This window comes from Eriocheir sinensis, unplaced genomic scaffold (genome assembly GCF_024679095.1).
Source record: "Eriocheir sinensis breed Jianghai 21 unplaced genomic scaffold, ASM2467909v1 Scaffold1254, whole genome shotgun sequence".
Lineage (NCBI taxonomy): Eukaryota > Metazoa > Arthropoda > Malacostraca > Decapoda > Varunidae > Eriocheir > Eriocheir sinensis.
Genome location: NW_026110578.1, coordinates 26,278 through 44,752, shown reverse-complemented (window position 1 = coordinate 44,752; position 18,475 = coordinate 26,278).

Genomic DNA, 18,475 nt, shown 5'->3' with positions numbered 1-18,475 from the left:
TCAATTCCATTCCCCCACCACCCTATTACTAAACCAATGCTTGCCTATATATCTCTTAAATCTATACGTTTATAATTTAAATCCATTACTGCGAGTTCTCTCCTGCTGGCTAATTCTCAGTATTTTACTTATATCGCCTTTGTTGTAACCCTTGACCCATTTAAATATTTCTATCAGATCTCCCCGCACTCTTCGTCTCTCTAGTGAATGTAAGTTTAGATGTTTCAGCCTATTTCGATATGGGAGGTTCCTCAGCCCCTGAATCATCTTGGTCCTCCTCCTCTAAACTGATTCTAGCAAGTTGATGTCCATTCTGTAGTGTGGGCACCAAAACTGGACAGCATAATCTAAGTGTGGCCTAACTAACACTAAATAGAGTCTGAGGATGACCTCTGCACTCCTGTTGGTTACCGTCCTGTTAATAAATCCTAATACCCTGTTAGCCCTATTCCTCGCACTAATACACTGCTTCCTTAGTTTTAGGTCAGAGTTCACTAACACCCCCAAATCCCTTTCACACTCAGACCTGCCTATTGCTGTGGAGTCTAAGCTATACCCGTGTAATGGGTTGCGTGTTCCTACACTAAGTATGCTACACTTGATGTTAAAATTCATCTGGCATATCAATGACTAAGATACAGGAATTAGTAGTGATGTTAGTAAATTTGCAGATGATACCAAGATTGGTAGAGCAATTGAGTCGGATCAGGACGCTAGTATTCTCCAGGGTGAACTCAACAGATTGTATGACTGGGCGCATATATGGCAGATGGAGTTTAATGTAGGGAAGTGCAGTATTCTGAGTGTAGGTAGGAACAACCCCTCACATAACTATTGCTTAAATGACACTCTCATAAGCAGGTCTGGGTGCGAGAGGGATTTAGGGGTCTTAGTGAGCTCTGATCTCCGTCCAAGGGCACAATGCATTCAAGCTAGAAATCGAGCTAATAGGGTACTGGGATTTATTTCAAGGAGCGTAAGCAACAGAAGAGCCGAAGTCTTCCTCAAACTATATTTAGCATTAGTTAGACCTCATCTTGACTATGCGGTTCAGTTCTGGTCACCTTACTACATAATGGATATCAAAATTTTAGAATCGGTGCAGAGGAGGATGACTAAGATGATTCAGAGGTTGAGAAACTTGCCATACGAGGAAAGACTCAAACAGTTAAACTTGCATTTTCTAGAAAGGCGAAGGGTGCGTGGAGACATGATCGAGGTTTATAAATGGATGAAGGGCTTTAATAAGGGAGACATTCATAAGGTTTTGTTGGTAAGAGAACCGGGTAGGACACGAAGTAATGGGTTTAAACTGGATAAATTCAGATTCAACAGGGACACAGGCAAAAATTGGTTTACAAATAGGGCGGTGGATGAGTGGAATAGGCTTAGCAGTCACGTGGTGAGTGCCAATACAATTTGTTAAATCTGAAAAACCTCAGAAGTGTAGTTTGCATGAGTTTTGTTATGTTTTCTTAAGTCTACCTCAAAATGGGTTGGCCAGCTCGTTTCTCTTATTTGTTGTGTTCCTATATTGTGCCAGTATTATATTCTTACCACTGTATTTCTAGTTTTCAAAGGTGCTGTATTCTAAGGATGAGAAACCTAAGTACTTATGCTTATTAGTATTGTATTTATGTAGTATAAGATATAAGTCCTACTTCATATGTTGTGTTGTTTTTGTACTTTTGTAAGACTGTAGTGAAGAAAGTCAGAATTGGACCTGTGGACAAAGGCATGGCGTCTCATTATCCCTAGAACTTCTCCTATTTCTCCGAGTTCCTGCACGATGAAGAAATAGAAGCTCTTCATTCTGGTGCCCAGACCCGGGAATTAAGTACCTAAGCTCAAGATTTAGACAAGTTTGTGCAGTGGACGACGACATGGAGAAGCTTAAGAAGAAGAGAGCGGCGAGAAGAGGCTGGGTGACGCGGACAGCACAAGAGCTCTCCGCTATGCTGACTCAGCCTTCGCCCTCCATAAGTGAACTTGAGGCCGTCATCCAAGAGTTCAACAAAAGACTAGCCAAGTTAGATGAAGTACAAGAAGAACTAGAAGAAGAAGTCGAAGTTGAAGAACTAGACCAAGAATTAGATGAAGCTTACGCCTTCAAACAAGAAGGTATGAAAGCCAGAGTTCAAGCCGAGGATAAGATACGAGAGTTAGCAGTGGCAGCAGCCCCAGCTGGGTTTCCAGCCCCAAGTATAGTAAGTGGATCACAAAACTCAGAAGCTGTGAACGTGAAGTTACCCAAATTGGAGCTGCCTAAGTTCAGTGGTGAAGTCACGCAATGGCAGTCTTTTTGGGACCAGTTCAACTGCCACATTGATGCTACTAACCTTCCAGTAATTAGTAAGTTCACCTATTTGTTGTCTCTGCTGGAAGGGGATGCCAAGAGTGTGGTCAAGGGGTTGGCACATACCAGTGATAATTATCAAGTTGCCCGTGACTTGTTGAAAGACCGCTATGGAAAGCCAGAAAGAATCATTTTTGCTCACGTCCAGGCTTTGTTATGTGGTCATGTCAACCTTACCCAAAGTGGAACAAAGAGTGTTGCACAACTATGGAAGTTGCGCGATGAAATCCTAACACATATTCGTAGTTTAGAAGCTTTAGGTGTCAGTGGGAAGCAGTGTGAAGTGTTTCTCACCCCTATAATCCTGTCCCGTCTGCCCAATGAACTGAGGCTGGAATGGGCCAGGGATGGGGATGGACACGAAAGTGATTTGGAGTGGCTGTTGCAATTCCTACACAAAGAAATATCAAGATTAGAAAGGTCAGAAGCCTTTAAAGGTAAGAAGGCCACTAGTGAGGAAAAGAAGTTTGAAAGTAAAGGTTCTAAGGAAAAGGTTTACCTGCTGCAGCCCTCCACGCTTCTTCTAATCAAGACGGTGTTCTCTGCTCCTTTTGTGGTATAAAGCATAAGTCAGAGAATTGCTATGCTGTGTTAAACTTAGATGGAAAGGAGCGAGGTGAAAAAATAAAAGGTTTAGGTCTCTGTTTCAAGTGTTTAAAAGGTGGACACATGTCAAGAGAATGTAAGGCCCACATAAAGTGTACAAGATGTAATGGTATGCACAATGTACTAATGTGTGGCGTGAAGTTAGATTTAAGCTTAAAGAAGGAAGAAGACAAAGAAAGCAAAAGTGGTGACACAAGTGCCAAGCCTGAGAATGTAGTACTTCTGTCTGGACAGGGTAGTAACTGCACTATTTTACAGACTGCAAAGGTCCAAGTAAGCACAGGAGATGGTGATATTGTAGTAGCTAAGGTTATGTTTGATAATGGTGCAGATAGAACCTATGTCAGCAGTAACTTTGTGAAAAGGTGTAAGCCAAAGTGGATCACTAGTACACCTATACTGTACTCTAGTTTCGGAGGTCACAGTTTTGGAAACAATGAACAGAGGAATGTTTATAGGTTACAGCTGTGGGACTCTGAAAGGAAAAAGTGTACCCATTATTGCAGCTGAAATACCCAAAATATGTCAGCCTTTAGTAAGACCTGTTGTTCCCAGTGCTGTGCTTAATTCATTTTCTCATGTTGCATTAGCAGATGGTTATCAGCAGGACTCTCCTCTTGAAATTGATATCCTGATTGGGTTAGATTTCTATTGGACAATGATTTCTCCTGCAGAAGCTGTGCAAATGAGTAGCGTTGTAGCCATGAAGTCTGTCTTTGGATATGTACTATCTGGTAAGATATCTGAGTGTATTCCCACATCCTCTGAGTACTCTACTCCACAAATGTTGTGTATCTCCAGTGTTTCAGATGCTGATTTAAGAAGGTTTTGGGATCTGGAAACTGTAGGGGTTAAGCCTAAGGAAGTTGTAGAAAGTTACAGTGATACCAGAGTACACAAGGAATTTGAGAGTACAGTTCAGTTTGTGGATGACCGCTATGAGGTCACTCTTCCATGGAAGGATGAATTTGCGAAGGAAAGACTTATGAACAATGAAGGTTCAGCAAGAAAGAGGTTAAGTAAGTTAATGATTAAGTTAGATAAGGACAAAGAACTAAAGAAGGAATATCAAAAGGTGTTTGATAGTTATGAATCTGATCTCATAGTAGAAGAAGTACCTAGTGAAGAAATCTCAGGTGTGAGTCCCGTGTACTACATGCCACACCGTCCGGTAGTAAAGTCAAGTAGTACAAGTACTAAGGTAAGGCCAGTCTTTGATGCGTCTGCCACTGGTTACAATGGGGTGTCATTGAATGACTGTTTGCTGTCGGGACCATCGCTCAACCCGGACTTGGTTGAAGTACTCATCCGCTTCCGTCGTTGGCCCTTTGCTCTAACAGCAGACATAGCTAAGGCTTTTTTACAAGTCACTGTTCAAAGGAATGACAGAGATGTCCATAGATTTTTGTTGCCAAGAGAAGACGGTACGGTGCGGCACATGCGATTCACACGTGTACCCTTTGGTAACACAGCAAGTCCTTTTCTGTTGAATGCTACTATCAAACATCATTTGAACAAGTATCCAGAAACAAGTGTAGTACAAGAACTAAAGTCTGAGATGTACACGGATAATTGGTTAAGTGGTGCAGATTCAGTCGTAGAGGCGTCTGAAAAATTCTGTGAAGCACGTAGTATTTTAGCTGATGCTAGTATGGATCTTACAAAGCTTGTGTCAAATAGTCTCTTGATTACATCCAAGTCCCATGACCAGTACTTTATAAGTGGAGATGAACCTAATACTGTGTTAGGGTTGAAGTGGTGTAATTCACAGGATACATTCTCCTTTGTTGGCATTAACCCAAACACCAGTGTTGAAGTAGCTTCTACAAAACGCAGCATACTTAGTGTTATAGCCAAAATCTTTGACCCTTTGGGGTTAATTAGTCCCTTTGTCATGTACGGCAAAATTCTCTTCCAAGAACTCTGGAAACTAAATGTAAGTTGGGATGAAGAGATGCCTTCAGATTTGAAGGTAAGGTTTCAGAAGTGGCTTCTTAGTAGTCAAAGCCTTAAGTCATTTCATGTAAATAGGTGCTATTTTCCAGGGCTGTCTTGGGGGGAGCTGCGTAATGTAGAGCTACATGGGTTTGGTGATGCCTCGGAGAAAGGCTATGGAGCATGTGTATACTTGCGAGTAACCTCAGAAGACAATGTATCTAGGGTGTCGTTAGTAGCTTCTAAGTCAAGAGTCGCTCCCATAAAGTCAGTTACTTTGCCAAGATTAGAGCTTATGGGAGCTCTTTTGTGTTCAAGACTGGTAGATTTTGTTAAGACTTCCCTTAAGTTGGATAGTGACACTCAAGTTGTATGTTGGACAGATTCCACTATTGCCCTGTCATGGATACAAGGAGAAACTTGTAAGAAAGATGTGTTTGTGTTTAATAGAGTAAGAGATATCTTAGCATTAACACCTCAACATTGCTGGCAGCATTGTAGAGGCAAAGACAATCCAGCTGATCTGATAACACGGGGTTTGTTAGCAGACAAATTAGTGGATAATTCTACGTATGTGGCTATGTGGGCCTAGCATGCTAAAAGACAACCCTCGTCATCCTAAGCAAAGTAATACAGTAGCTAGTGATACAAAGAAAGCAAGCAACAAAAGTACTGTATGTCTTAATGTTCAGGGAGAACCAGTATCTCCTTGCATGGACTTAAACAAGCACAGTGATCCTTGCATGGATTTAAACAAGCACAGTGATCTGAATAAGGCTCTAAGGGTTACAGCATATGTTTTAAGGTTTATAAACAATTGTAGAAGTCAGAATGAGTTGAAAGGCTCCATCACTACTGAAGAGATTGACTTGGCTAAATGTAAGCTGATTTATCTCACCCAAAGAGAAGTATTCTCTGATGAAATAAAGGCCCTCCTGATTAAGAAAGCTATTCCAAAGAAGTCTAAATTAAGTAAACTAGACCCATTCATAGATGATCAAGGATTATTAAGAATCAAAGGCCGTCTTGAGTTTTCAGACCTAGATTATGACACTAAGCATCCTGTTATAATCCCCAGGGGTCCTCTTGCCAAGCTTTTGATAAGATTTCAACATAAGCTCCTAAAGCATGCAGGTGTTGGCACTGTCATTTCATCTTTAAGAACCAACTTTTGGATCATAGGAGTAAGGAGACTAGCTAAGACAGTAGTGAAGGAGTGTTTCAGCTGCCGTTGTTTTGATACTAGACCGTGCAGCCAACCTGTGGCTCCATTACCCAAGGAAATCTGCTCCACCTTTCAGTGTCACAGGGCTAGATTTTGCTGGACCTTTATTTTGTGCTGATTATCCTAGTAACAAGTTTTATGTTCTCTTGTTCACCTGTGGTGTTACGAGAGCCATTCATCTAGAACTCACAGAGTCACTATCTTTGTCTGATTGTCTCTTGGCTATAAGAAGATTTGTGGCCAGGAGAGGGTTGCCTAGTATCATGTACTCAGATAATGCAAAGACCTTCATAGCTGCTCAAACTGAAGTACAGAAAGTATATGGTCATCTAGCCCCCAAGTGGAAGTACATAGTCCCTCGGTCCCCCTGGTGGGGTGGCTGGTGGGAAAGACTCATTAGATCAGTTAAACTTGCTTTAAGAAAGACTCTGAATCATAATTATGTGAGTAAGACTGAACTAGAAACTATACTAGGAGAAATAGAGTCTTCCATAAATACAAGACCCTTGACCTATGTGAGTGAATACCCTGACTCTTCTCAGTATCTCACTCCCTCACATTTCCTTCTAGGTAGGGTTCCTCACAGTAAACCCTCACAAGAAGTAGAACCAAGTATAGTAAGTTCCAAGGATTTGACTGAGAGGGAATGTGTGAAGAATCAGAGGCTAGAACATTTTTGGAAGGTTTGGAGTAATAATTATATAACCAATCTACCTCAAGTTGTTAAGGGATTCACTCAAAACTGTAGTTTGTCTAAAGGTGACCTTGTGTTGATCAAGGAAGACAACATTCCAAGACTGAAATGGCCTCTTGGACTTGTAACTGATGTTTTTCCTGGCAAAGATGGATTTGTAAGAAGTGTAAAGTTAAGAACAAGTAAGGAGAAATTACTAGGTCTATCCAAAGGTTGTATAACTTAGAAGTACCTAGATCTGAAGAAATGGATGTCTCTGGTAGGCTTATGCCTTATAAAGTTTCTGATGATAATGAAAACTCATGTGATGATGAGGCCAGTTTGCCTGTGGATTCTGTAAGTGATCCTGATGTGCCTTCCCAGACTAGATCTGGTAGAGTAATCAAGGTTCCTGTTAAGTTAGATTTATAAGTTGATGATGAAGTGAAGATTGTAATATGTATCACTAAGTTTAAGTTTAAGGAATTTTTTAAGAGGATTTACTCATGTATTCTTTGGATAGGTGGCTTTAACGCCCCCTATGGCCGGGAGAATGTTAAATCTGAAAAACCTCAGAAGTGTAGTTTGCATGAGTTTTGTTATGTTTTCTTAAGTCTACCTCAAAATGGGTTGGCCAGCTCGTTTCTCTTATTTGTTGTGTTCCTATATTGTGCCAGTATTATATTCTTGCCACTGTATTTCTAGTTTTCAAAGGTGCTGTATTCTAAGGATGAGAAACCTAAGTACTTATGCTTATTAGTATTGTATTTATGTAGTATAAGATATAAGTCCTACTTCCTATGTTGTGTTGTTTTTGTACTTTTGTAAGACTGTAGTGAAGAAAGTCAGAATTAGACCTGTGGACAAAGGCATGGCGTCTCATTATCCCTAGAACTTCTCCTATTTCTCCGAGTTCCTGCACGATGAAGAAATAGAAGCTCTTCACAATTGTCACATTAAAAAATAGACTAGATAAATTCATGGACAGCGATATTAGGTGGGGTTAGATACACGGGAGCTTAGGGTCAAAGGAGCTGCCTCGTACAGGCCTACCGGCCTATTGCAGACTCCTGCGTTCTTATGTTCTTATGTTCTTATTTCTCTGACCAAGCTGACAGTTTGTTGAGATCCTCCTGCAGTGCTCTAGCATCCTCCCCTTTTCCTAATAGTGCGTCCTATTTTGGTGTCATCTGCAAATTTGCCTATGTCACTAGTTATCCCATTCTCTATGTCATTGATGTATATAATGAATAAAAGCGAGCTAAAACTGAACCTTGAGGAACCCCACTGGTAACATTACCCCATTTGGATTTTTTACCGTTAATGGTAACCCTCTGTTTCCTGTCGCTAATCCACGCCTTAATCCAATCAAATACCTTCCCTCTGATCCCATGAGCCCTGACTTTATTTAAGTATCTGGTTAGGTACCTTATCGAAGGCCTTACTAAAATCAAGATAAACCACATCATAGCTCTCATCATTGTCAGCTGCCTCGTATACTCTATTGTAAAAGGATAAAAGATTAGTGAGGCACGACTTTCCTTTAATAAACCCATGCTGTGAGTCGTGAATTAAATTGTCTGTCAATATGGTCCCTAATACTATCAGCTATTATTGACTCAATCATTTTACCTATAACTGACGTCATACTAATCGGCCTATATTTCTCCATAGAAGATTTGTCACCCTTCTTAAATATTGGAATAACGTGTGCCTGCCTCCATGAAACAGGCACCACCCCTGTGTCTAGTGACTTCCTAAATACTTCTGTTAACTGCCCACTTATTTCAGTTTCACATTCCTTTATTACCCTGGGGAAAAGTTAATCTGGCCCTGGCGCCTTAGTGACTTTAAGTCTATCTATCTGTCTAATCACGAGCTCCCTACTTATGTTGATGTCGGTTAATTCTTCTACCTCTTCTCCACCGTAGATCTGTTCTCCCTGAAGTATATCATCTACTCCTTCTTTGGTAAATACGGTTAAGAAATATCTATTTAACGCCTCGCTCATTTCCTCATCACTATCAATCAGTGATTATCCTGACTTAAGCGGCCCTATCTTATCCCTAACCTTAGTCTTATAAAGCTGAAAGAAGCCCTTTGGATTGGTCTTTGCTTCCCTGGCAATTCTAATCTCATAATTACGTTTTGCCATACGTGTGTTCTTCTTTACTGCTCTAGCTAAATCGTTGTAACTATCCCTTAGGTGAGTTTCCCCCCCTTTTAATTCTAACATATAGTCCTCTCTTCCTTCCTATTTCAGTTTTTAGCCTTTCTGTCATCCATCGCGGGTAATTACCTGTTGACCTGACTTCCCTGTGAGGTATAAACTGTTTCTGTCCTAGTTTAATCTCCCTGACCAGACTATTGTACTCGCCCTCCAAGTTACTGCCCTAAGCCTTTGCAGCTGCTTTCTTAAGCCCTCATAGTCTGCCTTCCTGAAGTCGGGTATTAATGTGTTGTTACTGCTGACTCTATCCTCTCATTTAACATTAAATCTAATTTCCTTATGATCGCTGTTACCTAATGAATCTCCAACCTCAATGTTGCTTATTTTGTCCTCTCTATTAGTTAACAACAAATCCAAAATATTTTCTTCCCTCGTTGGTGTTCTAATTAACTGCTTAAGGAAACTATCCTGTATCACGTCTAACAAATCCTGTGCCTCTTGATCTCCGGATAAAGTATCCCACTTTATGTTCCTATAACTGAAATCCCCAATTACACACACATTCCTATATCTTGACGCCCTACTAATTTCTTGTAAAAGGGGTTGGCTACTGTCCCTGGTAAGGTTGGGCGGTCTGTAAAGTACTCCGATGACAAGCTTCTCCTTTCTACCTATTGTTTCTACCCAGAGGGATTCTGTATTGCTATCTTCCTTGACTGAGTTGTTAATGACACACTTAAGATTGTCCAAGAGTGCGACCCCCCCCCCCTTCCTGCCTATTCGATCTTGGTGGAGTAACTTATACCTTCAATCTCTAATTCTGGGAGAAAGTGTCTGTCTGCAGTGTTTATCCATGACTCTGTGATCACTATCATATCAAATTTCTCTACGCACGCCTTTCCCCTCAATAAATCTATCTTATTCCTAATACTTCTACTGTTTGTATAGTACACATTAAGACCTACCCCTTGCCTTACCCTATTATTATTACTACATTTAGTGCTCCCACTTGGTATTGCCATCTTAGGCCCCTTCTTACTTACCCTAAAAAACCCTGCAGGGCCCCCAATCCACGTTCAAGGGCATCATACAAGATCTGTACCCCCTCCCATGAAAGGTGAACCCCGTCCCTCTGGTATAGGTGGTTCTTGCCAAGGAAACTGTCCCAGGCGTCGACAAATGTCCATCCATTGGCTTTGCAATAATTTGCCAACCTGCAGTTTAATGCAATAGCCCTGGACAGTCAAATGGCACCAACCCGTCGCCTTGGCAGAACCCCACACACCACAGGAACCCCGCCTTTGGACGTAACTCATCGAAGAGCCTCCATGTAGCGACGCAGAAGTTGCTCACTACCTAACCTGACTATGTCGTTCCCTCCCACACTCAGGCAGACGATGGGTTTGACTCCCTCGCCTGACATGCACGACTCTACCCTGTCGCTGACATCCCTAATCCCCGCCCCAGGAAAACACACCCTGGTCCTACGTGTCCTATCTTTAGCACAGAAGGCCCTATCTGACAACCTGACCTGGCTATCCCCAACAACCAAAATGTTACCTCTGGGCAGGGATTTGTCATCTGCCCTCCTCTCCTTCACCTCCTGCTCCTTCACTCCCTCCCTCAGCTCAGAGAGAGCCTGGAAGGAGTTGCGGCACTCCACACCCGCAGGATTGGTCCTCTTCAACCTTAAGCAGTTGCCATGGCTCTTGACTACCTGCCAGCCCCCATCTTGTGACGGTGTACTATGTACATCGCCTGTCTGAGGACCTGATGAGCGAAGGACTCCATTTTCCTTCCTCATGGCCTCCACAGTCCTCTCCAACTCTTCAATTCTCTCCAAGAGAGAATTTACTAGCCTAACTGTACCCCCACCGGCCCCGCCTCCTCCCTTCACTGCACCACTGTAACTCATCCCACCAGACATGGTCAACCCAAGAGCTAGCCAGAGCACGTCCTATCACCTTGAGGACCTGAGCACGTCCTATCACCTTGAGGACCTGAAGTACAGGAAAGGAAGCTGCACTGGTAAGGTCCTGTTATGGGGTGGATCAAAGATTGTGTGGGGTAGAAGGAACTGAAAATGGAAGTGGATTTAGAAGTTTTGGAATACAGGGTTTTCAGGTGATGCTAAGCTATTAGAGTCAGTGCATTGGTGATGGGCAAAACAAGTTGGTGGTCTCTCCCAACAGTCACAGGGATATGAGGAGTGACTGATTCCCCATTATATAATTTTTCGCATCCTCTCACCTATCAAACCATCTGACCTTTCTGTATGTCCTCATCATTGTACTTGCAGACATACATGCGAATTCATCCTCCTCACTCTCAGACAGCCTCAGCCTCGTACACGTTCCTTCTCTTGTCACGTTTTTTCAAACTTGGAGTTCTCTCCTTGCTGAGATTCTCGAGGCAGCTTCCTTTTCCTAGATTAATTCTGAATTATCTCACACCCTCCATGATGATCTGTTCTCCCCATGGACCACAGAGCTCTCCACCACTGATACTCTTACAAAATATATTCTACCCCATGACTCTCCCTATCTACACCTGGTTTGTCACATCTAACCAGTCATCTTGCACTTCTTCATGTTATATGCCTTATACGACTGTCATCTGTACTAGGCTGCTCATTTGTCCAGTGCTCAATATCCTTATGGACACAGTGGCCCTAACGGAGGAGTAAACCCATGCAGGCTTGTCTTTAGCAGCATCTATTATGAGGATGTGCATGGCACCCAGAAAATAGGCTTGAAACACACAGTGATGCCCACTCTACAGGACTGCACTAGAATTCTATCAATACACACTTTGAGGAATCCATTGTGAGTTCCCAGGAGCTGGCCACACCATGCAAAGTGTTGCTGGCACGAAGTAATTTCTCTCATCAGTGGACAAGGGGGAGCAGAAATGCCAAGATGTTGTAAGTAATAAACATATAGGAAGAGAAGAGGTCCCAAGACAGAGCCCTCAAAAACCTCACTCCGCACCTTTCTCGGCAGGCTGTATTGATTATTGACCATTACTCATATATCTCTATTAATCAAAATTGCCTCATCCAAAGAAGTAGTCTTTCCCTGATCCCATATTTGTACATCTTCTTGAGTAGTGGACACTGTGTCAAAGGCCTTGGAATAATACAAAAGTGTGAGATCAACATAAAGGTAGATGACGACCTGACTGAAATTAAGGATCAACTAATCCTCCACAGATGTATCGGGTCTGAAGCCACACTGATCCTCGTTCATAAGTTGTCAGACTGAGCAGAACCATAGATGAACTTTGTTTGAACCTGATCCATTGCTCAGGGAAACAAATTTGTACAACAATGAGTTGTGGTTAGAGCCTTTCTTAAATACTAGTGTTACTGAGGACTTTTCATTTAAGAGGAGGCTTGCAAGTCTGGAAATGAAGAATATTACCTGATAGTATATGTTAGGTTGCTTTACCCACTGAACTAGTCCCAGTGAAGCAAAACACTGATAGAATAATTCATCATTCATCAATAGGCCACAATTGTGTGTGCCACTGGCCAATCTGATGGAAGGTAGGTAAGTTAAAATCTTTCATCATAAAGATTTCTTAGCTAAGGCAGAAATCAAGTAAGATATCCAGAAAGTGGACATTTCTACAATCCATGTAAAAAGGTGGAAAATAATTTTATTGTATATTTTTATTTTTATGTCCCTTAAATTCTCTTGAACTAAAGACCTAGAAGCAGCCTCAGATTAGCATCATGGAGAGAAAGTTTTCTAGATAAGCCTTCAGTCGGGAGCTGCTTTACTGAGTCACAGAGACTTGACAATCTATCAGAGAGAGACCTAACAGCAGAGCAGAGAGCCAGGACCATTTCCTGATAGCTGTCTGGAGGCTTCCTGCTGGCCAGAACCATAGGAGCCACCGGCAGACAGTCGAGAATGTCCAGGGGATCACAGACTATGGCATCATCTTCAAGTGGTGGCAAGCATGCACAACACAGCTCTGCTCCTGCACCATCTTGCACAGTGTATCAAAACATGCAATATTTGCCTTGGGGACAAGTGGTTTGCCAGTAGACGACAGGGCTGGGGGTTGGGCACAGGGAAACTGAGGACAAACAGGAAGGGATACAAGTCCTTGCAACCCAATTTCTTTATTTGTCTCTCTTTGTCAACCTCAGGTAGGCACCAGCCACCAGTTACAGAACCAAGGCTCACAGTAAGGGTATGGCACAACCCACAAACACGTACGGCAGACACTCTGTACCTCGCCAGTGGCAAGAAAGTCTTGTCTCAGTACATGTTTGGGGCCACAGTATTTGACAACAGGTGGTGTTTTCTTTGAGCATACTTCATAGGATCACTTCTATAGTATGACAGCCAAGTTCCCTGACCGAAACTTGGAGTGACTATACAATAATACAATACAGTAATAGTACCAACCCTCACATATGCAAGTGAAACGTGGGCCTGGAATGAAAGTCAGAGGTCTAGAGTGCAGGCAGTGGAAATGAGTTATTTGAGGAGTGCTTGTGGTGTGAGAAGAATGGATGGAATGAGTAATGAAAGTGTGTACGAGCATTTTGGAATGTGTCATAGGGGTGAAGGGAAGAAGTGTGGAGTGGTGGAAGAAGTGAAGCTACAGACCTTGAAGTGGTTTGGCCACATGGAGCGAATGGAGGAGAGTAAGATGACCAGAAGGGTGTATGTGAGTGAGATAGAGGAGGGAATGCTGGAGGACGACCTTCAGTGAAATGGAGGGATAGGGTGCAAGAGTATGTTTGGGAGAGGGGGGAAAGATCTTTGAGAAACTTTCAGCAGGCAAGGAGGAGTGTCTGGATAGAGAAAGATAGAAGCTCTTCTGCCGTGGCCATCCCCTGGTGGGAGCTCCTAGGAGCAGGCGTTAATGAAATGATGATGATGATGATGATGTTTTCTTTCATTTGTAATTTTCAATTTTATTTACGATGTTGGCTCCATATAAGATTGATGGCAAGCAGACAGTTTTTGAAAAAGTTTTCCCTATGGTTATTTTGTGGCAGCTTTTAGTCGTTATGGAGTATCTCTTATCGTTTCATTTTTAGCTTTCTCACAATAACTCTGGTCATCCACACCCTAAGGTATTTGTACTTACACTTCTGCTCCAAATAACTCTTGCCAGTTCTCTGCGATTTATCTCTAACATCCTCTGACCTATTTACTGTCATATGGAGAGGCGGTGGCTGATCGCGAGTCGTGCTCAGGAGGACGCAGTTCAATCGCCGCCACCCATCATGCTGTCCAGAAGACCACCTATCAGGACTCTAGATTAAGATGAGCCCTGAGGCATGAGCAAGATGGCGCCACTATAAACACTCGCCTGCGCCAGAACGGGCTGGGCCGACCATCAGGACCTACCGGAAAGAAGCCTTGGACCGACCATCAGGATCCACCTGGAAGAAGCCTACCGGTGCAATAGGCTGCAATGTAAAAAAAAAAAAAAAAAAAAAATACTAACTTTGCTTTCCTTGTTGCTAAATCCCACTCCAAAGTCTCTTCAACATACTCAGTTATCACATTTAATAGTCTTTGGAGATCTTATGTCGACTCACTCATAACTCTCACATCATCTGCATATAACAAAGTACATATATTTTCATAACCAGTACTCACTCCAGCATTTATTAGTCTCATCCTGACTGCCCCTTCCCCTGTGTATAAATTAACTAAGGCTGGTGACAGCATGCATCCTTGCCCTGCACCTCTCCTGCTCATCAACCATTGTCTGTGTTTGTTTCCTGGTCTATTTTGCTCTTGTTTTCATACATTCTTTTCAGAATATTTGCTATCTTCTTGGCCAACCCAATCTATCTAAGATTTCACATTTCTTGTTCACAAATCCTATCCTATGATTTCTCTTTATTTTATGGTACACACTTACAACTGCTTTAATTGACCTATTCCATACCTATTTCTTTAACACACAATTATAGTTGGTACTCCTACTGTCTTGTGCACGGTTCCCTTATTCATTTTACACTAAAATCATTTTGAAAGTGCACATGCTCATTTCACGTCATTCACGCACCTGTGCTATTTCTTCTCAACCCTGTAATAGTTAAGAACACTTTCTTTAAAGCAGGGTTGTCAAGAACCAGTGGTTTAAAAAAAACGGTTTTTTTTGGTTTAAACCATGTTTTTTTGGTTTAAACCATGTTTTTTTTTTTTTTTTTTTTTTTTTTTTTTTTTTTTTTTTTTACGTTGTGGCCTATTGCGCCGGTAGGCTTCTTCCCGGTGGATCCTGATGGTCGGTCCAAGGCTTCTTTCCGGTGGGTCCTGATGGTCGGGCCAGCCCAGTGTTTATAGGGGCGCCATCTTGCATTGGCTCATGCTGCCCTCCCGGAGCTCATCTTTGATCCTAGAATCTAGAGTCCGGGTTGATAGGTGGTCTTCTGGACAGCATGTGGGTAGTTTTAAGCCACTCGGCGACGGCTGAAAAATCCCAGCTTGGTGGCACCGGTCGGGGATTGAACTCGCGTCCTCCTGAACGCGTAATTCTATCCGTATATACATACATGATTTTGAAAAGGAATTATAGATAAATTTAGAGACGGATTTAGCAATATTTTCATTTGATCTTCATACAAGCTGTAAAAGAGGCAAAATGCAGCTTCTCTAACATGCTTTTTATTTGCAATGTTAAAGAGTAGTAAAACATGAAAGACCTCTTCTAATTTTCCAATAGCATGCTACAAAAACAGTTGTAGAAAAGAGAGAGAGAGAGAGAGAGAGAAATTATTTTTAAAATAAAATTACATAGAAAATCAGACCACACAGACCCCATGGTCCATGCGATGGTGTGGAATGTGGAGAGACTGGACAGTGCTTAATTGGAAACAAGATATGAAAGACCAAAATTGTGTTTTAACTAAGCCAGAGTGAGGGAGGCCGCTGTGAGGGACGCGCAAGTTTCGCGCGAAAACGGGTCCTATGTAAGGGGTGTTGGCTTGTAACTCCCAAGAAAAGGCTAAGATAATACGCATTTGAAAGATGTGCAAGTCTTAAAAGTGTTGAAATAATGCAACGTGTGCGTGTGTCTACCATTATATATATATATATATATATATATATATATATAAATATATATATATATATATATATATATATATATATATATATATATATATATATATATATATGTGTGTGTGTGTGTGTGTGTGTGTGTATATATATATATATATATATATATATATATATATATATATATATATATATATATATATATATATATATATATATATATATATATATATATATATATATATATATATATATATGTGTGTGTGTGTGTGTGTGTGTGTGTGTGTGTGTGTGTGTATATATATATATATATATATATATATATATATATATATATATATATATATATATATATATATATATATATATATATATATATATATATATATATATATATATATATATATATATATATATATATATATATATATATATAATGCAAAATTACGTTTTCAGTTACTTTAAAGTTACAGCATTTGAATAGAGATTTGAGTTTACCAACTGACGTTTTCATCCTGGGCCCGGATTCATCAATCTTACCAACCACGCCTCTGGTATCTCTCGCATTTACCGGAGCGCTACCAGAGCTGCGGCATCTTTCAACCACGGGATTCATCAACGGCATGGTAACGCTCCGGTAACTCGCACCCTAGCAACGATTGGTTGGGCTGGATAGCCAATCACGTGCGACCTTTCATAATGTATTTGGGCTTTCACTTGTCGTTTGCTTACTAATGCACAGACTTCAAAATCAAGACATGTGTATTGTACAGAGGTAAATACTGCCTTAAAACAAATAATTAGCGTTGTAATCCCTCAATAAGATGTGTTTTTATGAATGAAAGCACATTACTTGTATATTTATCTTTGAAATAAAAATATAATCGCTTATACAATATTCTGCACGTTTCTGTATGTTACCTCCATAGTTTCCGTCATTTGGTGAGCATTCTGTTGCATATGGATAATAATGATGAAGGTTCGGCGACGCTAACGCCAGAAGCGCGCCTCACTTTCAAAACATGGCGTCAGCTGTGAAAAGAAGGCGGCCCAATTTCTCAAACGAGGAAATTTTAGCCCTCATCACAGGGGTGAGGCAAAGATGGGAAACCATCACAGGGCCTCTGTCCTCTTGCGTCACCGCTGCAGCCAAGCAACGAGCTTGGGAAGCTGTGGTGGAGGAGGTCAACGCCGTGAGTGGAGTTGGGCGCAGCGTGGAGGAGGTGCGCATGAAGTTCTCCGACTTCAAGCGCCACACTAAGAAGAAGTTGGGAGAATTAAGACGTGAGGCGACTAGCACAGGTGAGAATATATCTTCTGTAGTGTTCTAAAAAGCAGTGAACAGTCATGGAGGAACAGTTCTCCAGCCTGTAATAGATTTCACATTTTTGAAATTTGGTTCCTTATTACCTTATTAACTTTTATTATCTGATGTTCCTGATTCATTTGTATATTATGCTATACAACAAAGCTCGTTCTGATGTTCCTGGCAACATTGGGAGGCATATTGGAGTGTCTCGGTGTTAACAAACTTATTAACTTTGTTGAAGTTAACTGCAATAATGTTTGTGTTATACATTTCATTGAATTTAATCTGTATATAATAATAGTATATTTTCCTCTTTGTAGCTTTTCTGATAACTCAAATTTAATGTGTTTTTTATATTCTTTATGTCCTTCAATAGAAGTAGCCATCATGGGTGACTTTACCTCTAATTCCTTGGTACCAGAGAGAACACCTGTCAGTAAGAAAATACTCCACTTCATGAACAATTTGTGGACTGCTTCACTTCTTAGGGTCTTCACTGGTGGATCTCTGCCCCGACCATGTTTCATCTTGTAACATACTGAATTTGGATGGGGCTAGAGTAGGAGATGTACCTAGATATATTGGGCAATTTTCCCAAATTTGGTCACTGTCTGCTAATCTTCCAGTAATATTTCCAGACCAGTCAGTAGGGAAGTTAGCTCTAATTGGCTAAATATGAATGGTATAGTGGTAAATTCAACATAATTAGCTTCTTATGGCATGATAGTGATTGATTATGAAATCTGCAACAGCTGTGTTATGCCACATTATCTAGACTGAAGCTCTCAACAAGTCGTCCTTGCCTTGGAACATTTCAAGTACCTTAAGGACAGGTACTGAAACTACTTTTTGTATTTTCAGTTGGCCCTTGATAGATCCCTCATCAATAAGATGAAAAGTTTCCCAAAATCCTTTAATCATTATATTAGAATAAAAATCTTAGCACTCATTCTGTGGGTCCTCTTAGACTAGCTAAAGGTTATGCAACCGCTGAATGTGAGTAATGGCAGACATTCACTAGAAAGTTTTCTTGTTTATATTACTCATGAATTAAATACCCCTTTCTCCTATCAACTGTCTGACTCTTCTGTCACTAACATAACTATTTCCTTTGAAGTGGTAAGGCAAAGACTATCGTCTCTAGACATTAATTCTATCATGGGT